General features: G+C 51.4%; 1 long non-coding RNA gene across 1 annotated transcript; it reads left to right on the top strand.

Annotated features, from left to right (window-relative positions):
- Positions 1-11,592: 11,592 nt before the first annotated feature.
- On the top strand, positions 11,593-12,505 carry LOC144100547 (uncharacterized). The gene is made up of 4 exons (XR_013307720.1): positions 11,593-11,771; positions 11,830-11,910; positions 11,990-12,049; positions 12,266-12,505. It is a non-coding gene; the product is annotated as an uncharacterized LOC144100547 (long non-coding RNA).
- Positions 12,506-16,823: the final 4,318 nt, after the last annotated feature.

The following is a 16,823-nucleotide window of genomic DNA, read 5'->3' as shown; positions in this document are numbered from 1 at the left end:
ATTATGGGAGAAAACACAGAGGATGTGCAAAAAATGCTAGACATTTGTGCTGCGGAGCTGCGAAGCCTTGGCCTCAAGTTCAACCAGCGAAAATGCAGGGTTGTTCAGCTGGCAGGCGAGGCGACTGATCAGCTATCGCTGATGTTGAATGAAGAGACCCTGACAGTCGACAGATCGTATGAATACCTGGGCATAAATTTGTGTGCTGAGACTGACATGTTCAGACTGCACGAGGCCAAGGTACGTCAATCTGCACTTCGAGCGCAATGCATCCTCCGACGTCGGTGCCTGTGGGGGCGCCACCAGTACACCATGGTCCGCGACCTGAAAGCTCGCGCACGTGCCATTACTCACATTCGCCAACGCGGTGGTCTGCCTCCCATCAGCCACCAGAAATTGGTTAGAGCGCAGACAAACAGAGGTCGGCCGCACTGCAGTCGGATGTCATGGACGGGTGGCCAATGCAGCCATTCAAGGCGACCTGGGATGGTCTAGTTTGGAGGCAAGGGTGGCATGCAGCAAGCTGGAGTACCGCGGTCGACTGCAGTTGATGAGCCGCAACCGATGGACAAGGCGGGTCTTTGAATACCTCGCTGCGACATGCCTACGCACTACATGGGTGAAGGGCCTCCACAAGATAGAAGGCAAGTATGGACTTTTCCAGACACCCATAAGTGTCGAATCGGCAACGGCATGGAAACAGGAGGCAAAGAGACGGGTCCAGGAAAAAGAGAATCGCCAATGGCTGCAGGCGCTCGCTGAAAAACCGACACTGGCTGTGTACCGCGAGTGCAAAAACAGCATCGGACCCGAAAAGATTTTTGACAACGGCCTGGGTAGGGCATTGCTGTTTGAGGCCCGTGCCGGAGCGCTGCGAACACTGGTGTACCGCCGTCGCTTCGATGCAACACCAGAAGCACAGGCAGCAATATGCCGAGCGTGTGGCGACGCGGAGGAGACCATCGAGCACCTGATGATGTCGTGCCAGAGACTCCATCCGATGCCGACAGAGGGCACCACATTCCCACAGGCGCTCGGGTTTCACGGTCCTGCAGTGGACGACGAAGGAGACAGCTCCAAGGTCAAGAGCGAGAGGGTGCTGCGAACCAAGCGTCGACTAACTCTTTGGTGGAGCACTGTGTCTAAAAGCGCGAAACCGAAGAGTCGGAAGTGAACGAGGTCGATGAGCGAACCCCCCTACTCCTGACTTTAGCCTTTGCGTGTTCTTTGTTTTTTCTTCTTTTTCCTTTTTTTGTGCGTTTTATCTTTCTTTCTCTCCTTGTGCGCTTCCATCTTCTTGTTTTTTGTTTTTTTGTTTTTGGTCCGGGCGCCCAACCTAGTGGTGCCCACCCGTTACAAAGGGCAAGGCCTCAAGTATCTATCTATCTATCTAGCCATGCACAGAGGAATGCAGCTCCCAAAAAGAAAAAAAGAACACATGAAGGAATGTCGAAAGAATTCGGCACAATGCCTTAATCCCACGAGGAGTCATTGGGGGCCGCTAACAGTGCCGGGGCATTCAATCCGCTTCTGCTGTTCCCAACACGTGCAAGCGCTTGCCACCTGTATGGCACAATGCTAGGAGGGGGGGGGGGAGTAGTTTTGAGTGACCCCTCCAGCGCTATGGTGAGAATGCCGTTCCCCCGCGGGGGAGGGGGAAGTCGTCGACGCCGCTGCGCCACATGTTTCTGGGAAACAAAGGTCAAAGCTGGACAGGGCAGGCATGAACTTTGTGACACAACCCCCACGAAAAGAATGATATTCTCAATAACATTCACAAAGAAAACAGAAATTTCGTGCATGCACACACGCTCCTGGCGGACAAGCCACCTCAGATGAAAGACGCGCACATCACTGTCACCATCGCGCACCACCTCGTCGTTTCACCAGTTTTCCACGAAGGCTCGCAGGATAGCGCACCGACACACGCCTCACGCACTGCCACACCTCACGCAGTCACGTCCCAGTTAGTCAAAACAGTTCGACACTGCACATTCGGTCGTAACAGTCCAACACTGAAACACGACCACACGCAAACATCTTGCGCTGCATAACATTTCAAAACACTACCAACAATACACAAAAGAACAATAAAAGGAAATTTCTAGCTAAGGGTGAAACTGGGCCGTCGCAACGCGTTTAGTTCACCCCATGGCTATTCACACCCGGCTGAGGTAGTCTGCGCCGAAGTTATCTTTTCCCTTAATGCTCTCGACCCCGAAGTCGTACTCCTGTAGGAGCAGCGCCCAGCGAAGCAGCCGTGAATTCATAAACTGAGCCTCGTTCAGATATTTCAGTGGCTGATGATCTGTCTGGACGGTGAATCGTTTGCTGTAGAGGTAGAAATTGAAGCGCTTGATAGCCCATACAATGGCCAAGCACTCCTTCTCAACTGCTGCGTACGCCTTTTCTCTGGGAAGTAGCTTGCGACTCGCGTACGCGAAGGGATGCAGAAGTCCGTCCTTTTCCTGCAACAGTGGTACCCGAACCCCTTGATCTGAGGCGTCGGTGCGGAGTACAAATGGCTTGCTGAAATCCGCAGCCTGTAGGATGGGGGCCTCTGAGAGCAGTTGCTCCAGGCTGTTAAACGCTTGTTCTTCGTTATCCCCCCACCTAACGCTGTTTGGTGCGAGTTTTTTGGTCAGGTCTGTCAGAGGTGCGGCAACAGTTGCGTAACTCGGAATGAATTCACGATAGTATCCCGCTAGGCCCAAAAAGGCTCGTACTTGGCGTTTGGTTATCGGTCGTGGGGCTTGGCGGATCCTGTCCAGTGGTGATTCCATCGGGCCAAGGGTCCCCTTTCCAATCGTGTGACCGAGAAAACACAGTTGATCGACGCCGAGTTCGCATTTCTTCGGGTGTATGGTCATCCCGGCTTCCCGGATTCGCGTGAGAACCTGCTCCAGTGCCTTGACATGGTCCTCCCACGACTCGGTCGCTACGAGCAGGTCGTCGTAGTAATGATAGAGGTTGTCTATCCCGTCTAGGAGCTTCCTCATCAGTTTAGCAAAGACGGCTGGGGCGGTCTTGATGCCGAAATGCATGTTCCTGAATTGGTAAAGGCCACTGGGAGCCGAAAGCGCGCCGTCTTTTCCCTTGAGTGATCGTCCAAGGGGAACTGCCAATAGCCCTTCGCGAGGTCCATCTTAGAGAACTTTTTGCCTCCCACCTCCGCGATGAGGCAGTCGGCGCGGGGGATCGGTTCGGCGTCGGCGACCAGTACCTCATTTAATCTCCTGAAATCTACGCAAAAGCGGTTCTAACCGTCGGGCTTCTTTATCAGGACTGTTGGGGCATTGTACGGTGAGCGTGACTTCTCGATCACGCCCATCGTCAGCATCGCGGCAACCTCCCTCTCAACTTCCTGACTCACTGCGAAGGGAAGCGGGTACTGCTTGACCTGGATGGGCTTGTTGGTGGTAGTGGTCAAGTTGCACACGGCCCACGTGGTGTATCCGGGCCGATCGAAAAACAGCTCCTTATGTCGAGAAATGAGGGACCGCAGCTCCTGTGCCTGCGGTGGGGTCAGTTTCTCGGACGCCGCGGCATCGCGGTGGTCGGCTTGTTCCCCGAAAGGCCACACCAGCGCCCCATCGTCTATATTGGAGGCTACCGCCGCAACCACCGGCACGTGAGAGTCGGTTTCAGGGACCCGGCTGAAGTATTTCTTCAGCATATCGACATGGAATGTTTTTGGGTTGCCCTCAACATCTACCGCGTAGCCGACTTCTCCCTTTTCCCTTTAAGAACATAGGGGCCCTTCCATTTCATCGTGAGCTTATTGTGTTCGGTGGGGAGCAGTAAGAGCACCTGGTCTCCAACCTGTAATGCCCTCGATTTAGACCCGCGGTCGTAATACCGCTTGTATCGCTCACCTGCTTCTTCTAGAGCCTCATGTGCCATCTGACAGGTCGTTTCGAGCCTCTCTCGCAGGTCAATCACATACTGGTAGGCCATCTTGGTCTCCTCTTCCAGTTTGTCCCCCGTCCACAATTCCTTCAGTAAAGTGAGGGGGCCTCGCACGTTCCGCCCGTACAAAAGCTCGAACGGGGAGAACCCAGTGCTTGCCTCGGGGACCTCCCTGTAGGTGAACAAAAGCGGCTCGATAAACCGATCCCACTCCTTGGGCTGTTCTGTGCACATGCGGCGGAGCATCTTCTTGAACGTCCCGTTGAGCCTTTCCACGAGGCCGTTAGCCATCGGGTGGTAGGACGAGGTGGTCTGCAGGCGAAGAGAAAGCAGATGGCCCACTTCTGCCATGAGTTCAGAGGTGAAATTCGACCCTCGGTCACTCAACATCTCCTCCGGAACACCCACTCAAGGCGAAGATTTGTAAGAGAGCCTCGGCCACCCGCTCGGTCGCGATGCTGGGCAGGGCGACGGCCTCTGGTAACCGTGTCGCATAGTCGACTAACGTCATGATGTAGCGATTCCCCTTCCGAGTTGTGGGCTTGAGGGGCCCAATAATATCGATAGCCACCCGGCGAAACGGCGTGTCAACCAGAGGCATTTTCTCAAGGGGCACCTTTTTGACTGATCCCCGTGGGGCTGTCTTCTGGCAGCTGTCGCACGACGCCACAAACCGACTAGCGTCACCATGCACGCCGGGCCAGAAGAAATCAGCCAGAATGCGGTCATTTGTGCCCCAAATGACCTGCCATCAGTCCGCAGTGCGCGAGGCGGATAACCTTGTTTCGGTGCTGAAAAGGGACAACCAGCTGTAAAGTACCCGAGCCTGACTCTGGTAGGAACTGGCGATAGAGCATGTCATCTCTTAGCAGAAAGGTGTACGAGCCCCCTCCCTTGCACCGGACCTTGTGGAGAACCTGTTTCCCCCCTCCATTTCGATGCGGCCCATCTTCATCGTCGGCCGTCGGGAAGGACAGCCCCCGGCTGGGCGAGGAGGGAAGTCTCCCTCATGGGGGAAAGGGAACGGCGACGGGAGCGCCACCTCGTAGGTTACGCGGAATTCTGCGGAACCGGAGAGAGCCCTTCGGGATCCGGCCAGCGTGGCGAGCGGTTGGAGCCGCACGCTCCCGTCACCTTCCACGGCAGGCGCACGGGGATCCGTTGTGCCTTGCCGCTGGACTTCTGGTTCCAGGCAGCGAAGCGAGCGCAGCAAACGCGCGCTCTGGTCGCCTTCCCCCGGCAAATGCTAGGGAAAGGCTTTGCCTCAAGAATGCGGCGCGCACGGGATAACCCGGCCGCCATTATCGGCGCATACAAACGTTCGCCGCCGATACCTCCGAAGTCGCGCCCCTTCCCCAGCCGGTAAGTCGGAAGTCCTTCTTACGTAGCCTTCTATTTCCGAGGAATGCCTCGTTGATGTTTTGTAGCTAGCTGGCCCGCTCTGTGTATTGATTGCAAGCGTAATAAATAGCATATGAGTGTTAACGCTGTGTCGTCCCTTCCCTTTGTCCCTCGAGCACGAACCCCTCCGCGGTTAGCGAGCGGGAACGCTGCATCCGCGGAGTGGGAGTGCGGGCGGGGCGAAAGGCTTTGTCCCCCCGTATTTCCACAACCTTTCCCTCTTCCCTCTGCATCTGAAAACAACGCCGGAGGGTCTCGTCCGCTTGTTGGTCTCGGCTAATCTGCGTCGGGGTGACTTCTGCCATCGCGGTTGGTACTCTAACTTGCGGAACGTCTCCGACGATTGCTGCCTGGACTGTTGACGGGTGGTCAGGGCCGCCGCGGGTGCGGGCTCGTCCGGGGTACTTGGCTGTCCCTGTACGGGATCCGATGCACCCGCTTCGGCCCCTTCGATACTCAGGGCTATTCCCCTCCAAGTCGCGTCGGGCTCGGACGGATGCCTGGCGCCGTCGATATTCCCGAGAATTAGGTCGAACAGTGGCGATTCCGTATCCGGCCAGCACCTCTCCTCTATAGTAAGGTGTGTCAACTTGAATTCGCGCCTCGGGTAGCATTTTGACCGAGCAGGCCACCAGGTAAACGGCTCGGTGTCGGCCAGTAAGTTGGGACTTTGTTACAAGGTCTCGGTTGACAATAACAATGTTACACGTGTGTCTCTCAACACCTTTATCCTCTGCCCAGCAATGAGGCCTTCAACGACGAGAAGGACCCCGGACTCTTGGGCCCTGCCGAGGTTCACCACTGGCAGGAACTGGCCATCTTTCAGCTCTAGAAAGCCGTTTTGAATGCAGGCCGACATGCCCTTTTCTCCAGGGCACGCCCGGTTGCCCTGCTCAGGATTTCTCCGGCTCCCCTTGCAATGCGCCGCGACGTGCCCCGGTCGCGCGCAAATGTAGCAGCGGGGTGTGGATGATACTGCCGCTGGAAGCGGTTTTCCCTGGTGACCCTTGCGGCCAGCGTCGGAGGACTTGTCTACGGGCCGGTCCTCACGTTTCAGTTCACACCGCCCAAAGTATGTGGACCCCCTAGCAGTGACATAGTTGTCTGCCTTTTGTAGCAGCTCATTCTGATCGCCCCCGTTTTCTCCTTCAGGAAGGTAGCCATCGACGGCGTGCAGTTCTCTAGAAACTGCTCCCTCAGAAGGAGGCTCTTGATACCCTCGTAGGTCTGCTCGCACGAAGAGAGCTGTACCCACCGCTCCCAGTAATTCTCTAATCGGGAGAAGAACTGCGACGGGGTTTCGTGCTCGTGGGGGCTTCTGTCCGGAACTTCTGTCGAAATCCCTCCTCCGTCAAGCGGAAACGAAGCAGAAGAGCTCGCTTGACCTTGTCATAGTCTACCGCATCCGCTCCCGGCATGCGGCCAAAAACGCTCAACGCCTCTCCCGCCAGGCACGTGCTAAGGGCAGTAGCCCACTGGTCTCGCGGCCACTTCTGCGCCTCTGCGACTCGTTCGAACCGTGTCAGGTAGGCGTCCAAGTCGTCCGTTTTATCGTTAAACGGCGCCATTAGCTTATGTGGACTGAAGACCGTGAAACGCGATGTAGGTTCGCTTTGAACCGAAGCGGAATCTGAACCAGCGCTCCCGCCACCCTCGCCTCTCGCGTGGAGAATTTGTAGTTCAGCGTTCAGTTCGAGCATTCGACGAGCGGAGCGCGCCTTGTCTCTTTCTTTCTCCTCGAGCAGCCCCTGCTCTTCTTTCATGCGCTCGCGCTGTTTCGCGCGCTCATCTCTGAGGAATTCTTGGAGGGCGACCCCCTCGAAGCCTAGCTGCTTCCCGAGAGCAATTATTTTGTCTAACTCTGCCATTGCACCAACGGTTCTTTGTTCTCAGTTCTGACAGTACGCGAGATATTACTTGAACGCTATGCCTCGCGGTCACGGCCAATCGTGGTCAGCAAGTCCTGTCGCGGACGCCAGTTTGTCAAGATATCGTGGGCGGCTGTGGTGTTGGTTGGCGCCGAAGTTACAATTAATCGGGCCAACCTGCCCACCACTGCACTCTCCGTAAGTTCGGAGGGGGAGGAGCGACAAACTTCTCCACCCCGCGTGCGAAAGATTGTGATTCGACTGCTGACCGGCGATAGGGGCCCCGCCTGATTAGTCGTTGACCGGAGGCATGAGACGTAGGCAAGTTCCGTAGCGAATTAATTTAATTAGGCAAACAACAACCAAGTATTACAATATGCCCGACAAGGTAGCGCCGTACACTGACGTGACGCAAATAACACAAGCACCAATTGAACACGTTAACACAACAATTAACTCAAAGAAAGAAACATCAGGGCAATTGCTATACAAAAATGTTACGAGACGGAAATACAGTACAAAGGATTACAACGAGAAACACAGACAGCAAAAATGCAAAGATAAAAGAGTTGAAGTGAGTGGTGAGAAACGATGGCTTAGCTGCGGAGTGGCAAGGTGCGGTCGCAGGGAGCGTCGGGCTGCGGTTGCTAGTCGCGGGGCTGATGGGGCCTTGCGGATACGGGCGAACTTGGGCCTCGCGTCTTCGGGACCACAGTCGCCGCGCTCTACACGTCAGATCTCCGCCTAGGCTCCTTGCCGACCACTACCCTGGCTGACCACATTCACGACCGCACGCACCGAAATCTCCAGACCAACTGCCAGCGCGCGGCGTTCCCGTCGCCCCCTTCGCATGGCAAAGAATGAAAAAAAAAACACAGGGAAAAAAGACTCTTCAGGAGCCACGCACAGAGGAATGTAGCCCCCAAAATAAAAAAAGAACACATGAAGGAATGTCGAAAGAATTCGGCACAATGCCTTAATCCCACGAGGAGTCATTGGGGGCCGCGAACAGTGCCGGGGCATTCAATCCGCTTCTGCTGTTCCCAACACGTGCAAGCGCTTGCCACCTGTATGGCACAATGCTAGGAGGGGGGGGGGGTTAGTTTTGAGTGACCCCTCCAGTGCTATGGTGAGAATGCCGTTCCCCCGCAAGGGAGGGGGAAAAAGTCGTCGTCGCCGCTGCGCGACAGGTTTCTGGGAAACAAAGGTCAAAGCCGGACAGGGCAGGCATGAACGTTGTGACAGGAGGTCTCCCCAGATACAGGTTGTGGGCGTGACAGGTGGTGACGTTAACCAGCACCCCAACCGAATTTTTTCGGGGAGGTCTCCACAGATATAGCTTGTTGGCGTGAAGGGTGGTGACGTTGACCAGCACCCCAACTCAACTTTTAGGGCCCTGTCACACTAGCCCGACACGCCGCCGACGCCGACCCGACAAAGACACGAAAGATCGGCCAACCCGGTCGGCAGACATTGTCTGTGGCAGACCAAGCTGTCACACTAGGCCGACAACGACACCAACTCGTCCGACGACCAGATGTCTCCGTAGTGTGACATGCTTTGACGCCCGCGACGCCGACAAAACCGGTCTGCCGACCGTGTCGTCGCGAGATCGGTCGCCGAGCAAAAACATTCACGAGACACGAACACGATTTCGCTATAGTACTGATTGTTTATGTTCATAACAAGCTCTGGGATAGATGAATGTCCAAAAAGGTATCGTTACTGAGGATCGTTGGCCAATGCCAAGGTGCTGGTCCCCACAAACATTAGTGCAGAGCATAGAGGTACTCTATCACCTGAGGCTTTGGGAACGCCTCCTCACAAACACTCGGCATAGTAGCCTTCAAGTGCACCGATTGTCACTTCGCTGAAAGCGAGTAACAATATGGTAGGTTCGTATTGTAGTGTTACTGGTGGTTAAAAGAATTTCAACTGCAGTTGCGCAGGCAGCTACGTAGTAAAGAGATCAACAAAAGGTTAATTTCAGACTGCAATAAACTCTCTAATATTATCAGATGACTTACGAAGGCGAAGACTTTTATTTGTTATATTTACAACATATCCTGCAGCTCGGAAGCATTACAGCAAGAGAGTTGGTGTAAATAATTTAAAGCAATAAAATAAGCAAAGAAACAGTTGTAGAGACCATAAATATAAAAGAAGGCATTTGCAATTTCAGAACATGTTATACAAGCTACCAGAACAATACTGTGCAGATATAAATATATTAATTCGAAATTATTGATGCGTTGAGCGATGTGGACACCGTCATCTGTGACCACCTGCGCTGGCTGTGTTGCATTCATATATTGTTTTTGCAAAGAAAGAGAATTTATTGTAATTTGTACATTAAATTTATTTCCATTTTGATTCGCATGAAGTTCACGTATTCAAATCGTTGCAGAGGTCTGGAGCGAGGTTAGTTGAGTGCTTTAGTGGGCGCAGCCATATTTCTTGACATAAAGAACAGACTTCAGAGTTGATGCAAGAATGAAATGCAGGGCTGTGACATGAAACTTGTAAGTCGGGAAGGGGAAAGCGATAACTTGAATCTAAAAATGTCTGTCTTGACGTCGCAATTCAGCGCCAACAGAATGTGGCAATTTTTTCAGGCGTCGGGAAAGGCGGTAGTATTTAGGCCAATGCTATACAACGGAAGAGGATCACCGCCGCCGTGCACAAGCTCACCGCTCGAGGCCAGGGCATCTCCCAGTAAACCGCGCTGCGGCTATACAATGCCGCAGCTTTGGGGGCGGTGCTCTATGCGCTGCCGCTCGTCGCGCTGCGCAAGCCGTGCTGGAAGAAACTCGAGCTCCAGCACCGCAAGTCCCTGCGCGTGTGCCTAGCCTGCCCAAAAACTCGCAGTGCGCCGCAACGTTGGCCGAGGCAGGAGCCTGGCCCCTTTAGCTCCAAAAAGCGCGCAGGGCACTGAATCACATCGACCGGCTTCACCGCGCACCGGACGGCGGCTCGCTGCTGCTCGCTGCTCAGAGCCGTCATACACGAGGAGCTCCAGGACCATCTCCTCGTGTACACCGACGGCTCAGTGGCCCGCGACAGCTGCTCCCTTGCTGCGGCGGCTACCATCCCCGCCCTGCGACTGCACAGCCAGCAACACGCAACCTTCCTGGGCTCCTCCACCAGGGCGGAGTTGATGGGGATCCGGCTCGAGCTGGACCTGCTGCTCACCCTCGACCCTCCGCCGCCCAGGAGTGCTCTGCTGTGCGACTCCCGCGCCGCCCTCAGCCGTCTGCAATTTAACGGCCGCGGTACCCTACTAGTGTGGGAAATTCGCTCGCGCATCGAGCGCCTCGCTCAGAGAGGATGTGCCGTACGTGCACAGTGGGTGCCCGGTCACTGCGGCATCGCCGGCAACGAAGAAGCTGACGACCTCGCAACCGCTGCACACCAACTACCTGCCAGCGTTCTGCCCCTTGCGCTGGAGGACGGGCGTGAGGCCATCCACGACCATCTCCGAAAGCAGCACCCCGACGCACGCATCGCGGGAGGTGAGCGCATCGACAGTATCAGCGGCTGTCGCGCACTTACACGGTCACAACGTGTAATGATCCTCAGCGCGCGCATTGGCTGCGTGTGGCCCGGGAAACGACGGGATCGTCACGGAATCGCGACTAGTGATGTGAGTGACGGATGCGGTGCAGTGGAAACACTAGAACACCTGCTCCTTCACTATGCCGCATAAGCCGATGCTCGTCGCGATATGCTCGCGGCCTATAGGGCGCAGGGCATACTACCAGACTCCATCAAGACGCTATTGTGGCCGCAGGGCAGTGCGCGCACTCGTGAGCGAACTTAGGTGAGCCTCTGTGCATTCCTCGAACCCACGGGCTTGACGTCCCGTCTGTTCTCCGTCAGGTAGTTACACGCAGTGACCGAACGCTCCGCGAGTTCTACCTTGAACGATTAAGAACTGGACGCCCCACTCCAGTTGTAGCCAACACAGTGCTGTGCGCGTGTTTTAAATCCTCTAAAATGAACTAATCACGCGCACAACCTGGACACATTTCTTAATGTGTAACTAGTTTGTATATATTACTTCTCCCCTATCCTCTCTTCCTGTCCCCTCACCTATTTTCATTTAATTCCTCCATTCTGCCTGCTATCCTTTATTTCCGCTGCCCCAGCTCAGGTGCTTCAGTATCGACGGCAGATGCCGGGGCTAGCAAAAATCTTTCCTTCCTTTTTACTATTATTTTAATAAAAAAAACCACTACCACCACCACCTATAAAACGGTGTTACAATACGGGAAATTACGTCGGAAAGAGTTTTCACGAGAACTACATGGATGTTGTCGGCCAAATTGCTTTATCTATTGTTCCGTTTCATCAGATTGCGATCTTTTACACAGCGCATGAGGCCACCGCGTGCTTGCCCCAGCACTGCAGTGCGTCGGCAATAGGGCCCGCCACTTCTTCCACTTTACCCTCCTGTAAGCTGCTGTCTCTTTAAGCACACACGAAGTCAGTGAGTGGCCGCGTACTCATACAGCTATTTAATTTCTCCATCAGCACCATCTCAAGACTGCCGTGACGAACCTGGTGCGAGCCACGAACCAGCTTTGATCGATGGTAAATTACACATTTTATTTAGTTGTTGAATTTAATGACATTGCGATCTTTTACACAGCGCATGAGGCCACCGCGTGCTTGCCCCAGCACTGCAGTGCGTCGGCAATAGGGCCCGCCACTTCTCCCACTTTACCCTCCTGTAAGCTGCTGTCTCTTTAAGCACACACGAAGTCAGTGAGTGGCCGCGTACTCACACAGCTATTTAATTTCTCCATCAGCACCACCTCAAGACTGCCCTGGCGAACCTGTTCCTAGCCCCGAAGCGGTTTTTCCCAATGGTAAATGACCCCTTTTATGCATTATGTTGCGGTAGCCAACGATACAGTGCTCTTTAACGCAGTTTCTGCTGCCACCAGACCTTTATTTCATACTTAGTCAGAGAAAGGAAGCTTTCCGCGTCTGTTTGTAAACCCTGCACGCGATGTTTCTTGTTCTTCAGCGTACGCTTGACCTATAGACGTACATTGCAGATACTAAAATTTTTCTTTTTACAGCATCGCACCAGGCCCTCTTGGAACGCATAGCAGAATTGGAGCGCAATCAAGGGGAGTCAAATAGGAGATTGCAAGCTGCAAGAAAAAGATACTTGAAGAGCGAGGCGCAAAGGGAACAGCTGAAGAAAAAGCTCAAACATCTTTTCAACGACGATCAGATGTCGTCACTGGAGCGGCTGTCAAATCAGGGATCGCGGTGGGAAGCTGACACACTTGTGAAGTCACTGAGGCTGCGGCTGGCATGTGGAACGCGGGGCTACAGTGTCCTAAGAGAATATGGTTAACCTTTGCCCTCAGAACGCACCCTGCAAAGGCACATCGAACATGCAAAGTTTCGACCCGGACTTCTTACTGATATTTTGGAACCCCTCAAGATCAAAGTAAATAGTTACCATACACCAAGCCTGTTGTACTGTGAGCTTGCCTGGTATCAGGTCGCTTTGGCTGGTTGATTTTGACAGTTTTACCTTTCTTTTCATTGTTACGAAACTAATATGTTGAACAGTTATACCTATATGTTTGGCTGCGTTTCTGCTTTTTTTTAGTGGTGTCTCCAGCGCGTCTTAAGTTTGTATGTTTACTTGATACATTAATACAATCGTGAGCTTACTTTCAGTCATTCCTAACAGCGGTTTGCATTCTACAGGTGAATCTCATGAAGCCGGAGGAACGCCACGCCATTTTGATGGTAGACGAGATGCAGATCACGTCGGGCCTCGTAGATGATCATTCATGCTGTGAAGTATTGGGCGCAACCACACTGCCTTTGTCCGATGGTTCGCTTCCTGATGACTGCTTAGCCACGCACGCTTTGGTATTTATGCTGGGAGGTCTTTCCCCCAGATGGAAGCAAACCATCGGATATCAACTGACCGGCAACTCTATCCATACTGCCAGCTTTAAAGCTCATGTAGTTGACCTAATTACCGCCTGCGAGTCTATCGGGATCAATATTCATGTTGTTGTTTCTGACATGGGCAGTGCGAATCAGGCACTTTGGAAGTTCTTTGGAATCACCGTCGGAAAGCACAGCAGGCCGCGAACCAGTTGCCCTCACCCCTGTGATCCACAGAGAAAGCTTTGGTTTATGGCCGACGTACCACACTTGTTGAAAAATCTAAGAAATCATTTGACAAAAGGCCAGCTCATTTACCTTCCCAACGAAATTGTGAAGAAACACGATTTGCCGACAAACTGCGTGAACGTCGAGTTTATAAAGGCCCTTGTGAGGCATGACGAAAAGGATGACATAAAGCTCAAGCCGCACTTGAACGCGACTGTTCTTGACCCAAATCATTATGATAAAATGAAAGTAGGCCCGGCTTTTTCTCTTTTTCATAACGACACGGCTTCTGGTTTGCGTCTGCTTGAGGAAAAGGGAAAAATTCCCAGAAATGCGCGTACTACCGCGTGGTTCATTGAAACAATATTTAGGTGGTTTCGCCTGATGACCTCACGAACGACAAACCTCGCTTTCAGCCATGCGGTTGAGGAGGCTTATCAAGACAGTGTATCATTTTTGCACGCGACAGCCGAAATGTTCTCTAAAATTGTTATTGGCAACCAAAGCAAAGCAGTTTGGAAGCCTGTACAGACAGGAATCATTTTAGCCACAAGAACGTCTCTGGAAGTCCAAGATGCTCTTCTCAGCCAGTACAACTTTCAGTACGTCTTCCTAAGCAGATTAAGCCAAGATGGTCTCGAAAATTTGTTTTCCACCCTGCGTGCGAAAAATCCTGTCCCGCGACTGTATGAATTTAAATGCAACCTGAGGAGCGCAACTCTAGCGCAGTTCCTCAAGCCCAGTAAGCATGGTGGCTATTCTGAAGAGGAGGGCTATTTGTTGATAAATTTGCTGGACACAAGTGAGGAAAAACTCACGACAAGCAACATTCAAGCCCCAGAAGACCTTGTAGACTTAAGTCCTGAAGTAGAGGAATCGATTGCCTACCTCGCGGGTTACGTTGTCTCCAGGCTGACAAAGCGGATGCAGTGTGAAGATTGCCACAAATCATTGGTTCAGAATGGCACAACTGCCAAGTTGATAGAATTCAAAAATTTTTCTGAGCACCGTCAGTCTCTGACTACTCCGTCTCAAGGCGTCATTGAGGTCATCAAAGTTGCTGAAAACTTCGTCCGCAACAATAAAGAAGCGCTGATACATAATTCTGTAAATGTGGCCGAGGTGCAGCAAAGCGTTACTCGAAGCATTTCAGGGCAAACATGCTTTCCTTCTTGTCACAACGTGATTCCTAATATTGTTCAGATATTCTGCAATCTGCGAATGCAGATTCTTGTCAAAACCGAAGCGTCAAAAAGATTTTCTGCTGCTGAAAGTGCGAAATGCGCCAGCAAGAGTGTTGGCATGCGTGCCGCAGTGTCCACCATCAAGTGAGGTGGCAGTAAGCGCTTCCGCAAGACGTAAATGGGGTGCAACTGCCTCTGTAAAGTTGTGTACGTAATCAGCCTTAGGAGATGACTTAAAATTCAAACGCCACAGTCGGTACCCACTGATATTGATTAAGGCAGCTTTTTGCGTGTTGTATGAAGCCAAGCTTACCAATATTCACTGCAGATATATTGCTTTTTTCTAAGTATCACTTGCGCCTTTTATCTGCTACAGTCAGATACAGCTCAATAAAGAAACTAGAAGGGGACCCTTCAGCAAATAACATCGACCAATTTTTATGACGGCGCGGTTAATCCTATTTCACACAGAAACCTACCAGCCATATGCGATGTCACATTAGGGGATTAACCAAGACGTCGTAATAAATGGTTCACGCCGTTGGTTGGAACGCACCCTTCGAAGGTTTGCTGCTTCGTTTTTAGATTATTTCGAATGCGAGGCCAGGACGGAACGAATCACCAAAGCATCCACGCATTGCATCATCTTCTCTGCTGATAGCGACTGGACTCAAAACGTGCTAGTTCTTGTACCTGCAGCGTCGCCTTTGTAAAAAAAATTCCGCAATTTTTAACAGACAAGCTCAAGATCCCATTGTCCGTCAACTCTCAGTTGCATGAAACTACTGTATACCTGTACAAACTGACGTTGATTTGAGCTATGACATACATCACTGTTGTAGTTCCATGAGCATGTTTTTCTCATCTGTCATCAGTGCAACATAGTACATTTCTGCGCTAGCGTAGATGCTGAATATTATGTGATACTCCCGTCTGTTACGTGTATCTTGTGAATCAAAGTTCTTGTGCCCGCACGAAATAAATCATCCTGCTGCCCATACTCTCATTTTCTTTAATAATACATTTTTTTGTGGTGCCTAATCAACATACCAGCTTTATATCCCCTACTACATACTGGAACGAAATTTTGGGGTCAAGAACAATATTACATTATCGAGAGGCGTTTATCGTGCCTAGAGAAATAGAATGCATTCTCTCATAGGTAAATTATTAACCTTCCGTGACACTAGTTTCTAATAATGTGCAATGAATTGCGGTCGATGGATGGTTGTCCTTGATCGCATTGAAAGTGCGCAACTGTTTTATTCAGTGAACAGACTAGAGTGCAAAAACCAATTTCACACTGATGAGACAAAGGTATGGACGGAAGATGCACTCATGACTAATTTATTGTAAGCTGGTGCGCGCTAAATAAGGCCTACTGCACGCAAGTATGCACAAGCAAAGAAAAACATTTCGAAGCAGTTCATATTCAGCCTAGTTATAGTGTTAGCTGTGTTGTTGTGAAGTTTATCTTTAAATTTGGCTAGCTAGCATAATGCATTACACTTGCCCTTATTTTCCATCTATAGTGGAATGTTTGGATGTAAGTGCAGTTAAATAATTAGCAATAATTCAGGTCGATAACTTGCGCAGCTCATTTGCATTCAACCTAAGCTTTCGAAACGTATATGACTCGATGCTACAAAGCGAAGGGTGGTTTTGATTGCATATAGCTCATTAACGCTAATTAATAGGGATCGCTAACTGACTTAGAGCATCTGCATTCATTCTAAGCTTTTCAACGGTATATGACTTGATCATATAGCTCAAAGTTTGGTTTTATACAAAATTAACTAATTAACGCAGATTAATGCAGATCGCTAACCAGCACAATGCTATTACACTTGGCCTAAGATTTTTAACGGTATATGACTCGATGCTGCAGCGCAAATTTGGGTTTTAATTGCAATTTACTAAATATCAATTAATTTCGCCCGGTTATTCGTCAGAAGAATTGTATACTTCACCAATGATCCAAACTAACGGTGGATCACGTGACATATACTATGCTTAGACAGATAGCTTGACAGTAGCGAAATAGACCAAATCCCGCTTTGACCTTCTCTGATCTTGAAGTTCAAAACACCATCCTGGGTCGTTTTCCGAAATTTTACCGCGGTTACAGTGTTCACGCTCTAAAAAAACAAGCACTGACAAAGTCAGAGGCAGTACTAGATCAGGTGCACAAATCAAAACACCTTATCATGTGATTTAAAAAGTGTCTGCAGTAGAGAACTCGCCTGAAAGCTTTGCTTACATCAGTATTCACCAATTAAACAGTTCTAAGAAGAAACCAATCTCTTCATGA

Source organism: Amblyomma americanum, chromosome 8 (genome assembly GCF_052857255.1).
Source record: "Amblyomma americanum isolate KBUSLIRL-KWMA chromosome 8, ASM5285725v1, whole genome shotgun sequence".
Taxonomy (NCBI): Eukaryota; Metazoa; Arthropoda; class Arachnida; order Ixodida; family Ixodidae; genus Amblyomma; species Amblyomma americanum.
The sequence above is the reverse complement of the archived record's forward strand: the minus strand, read 5'-3'. Positions and strand labels throughout refer to the sequence as shown.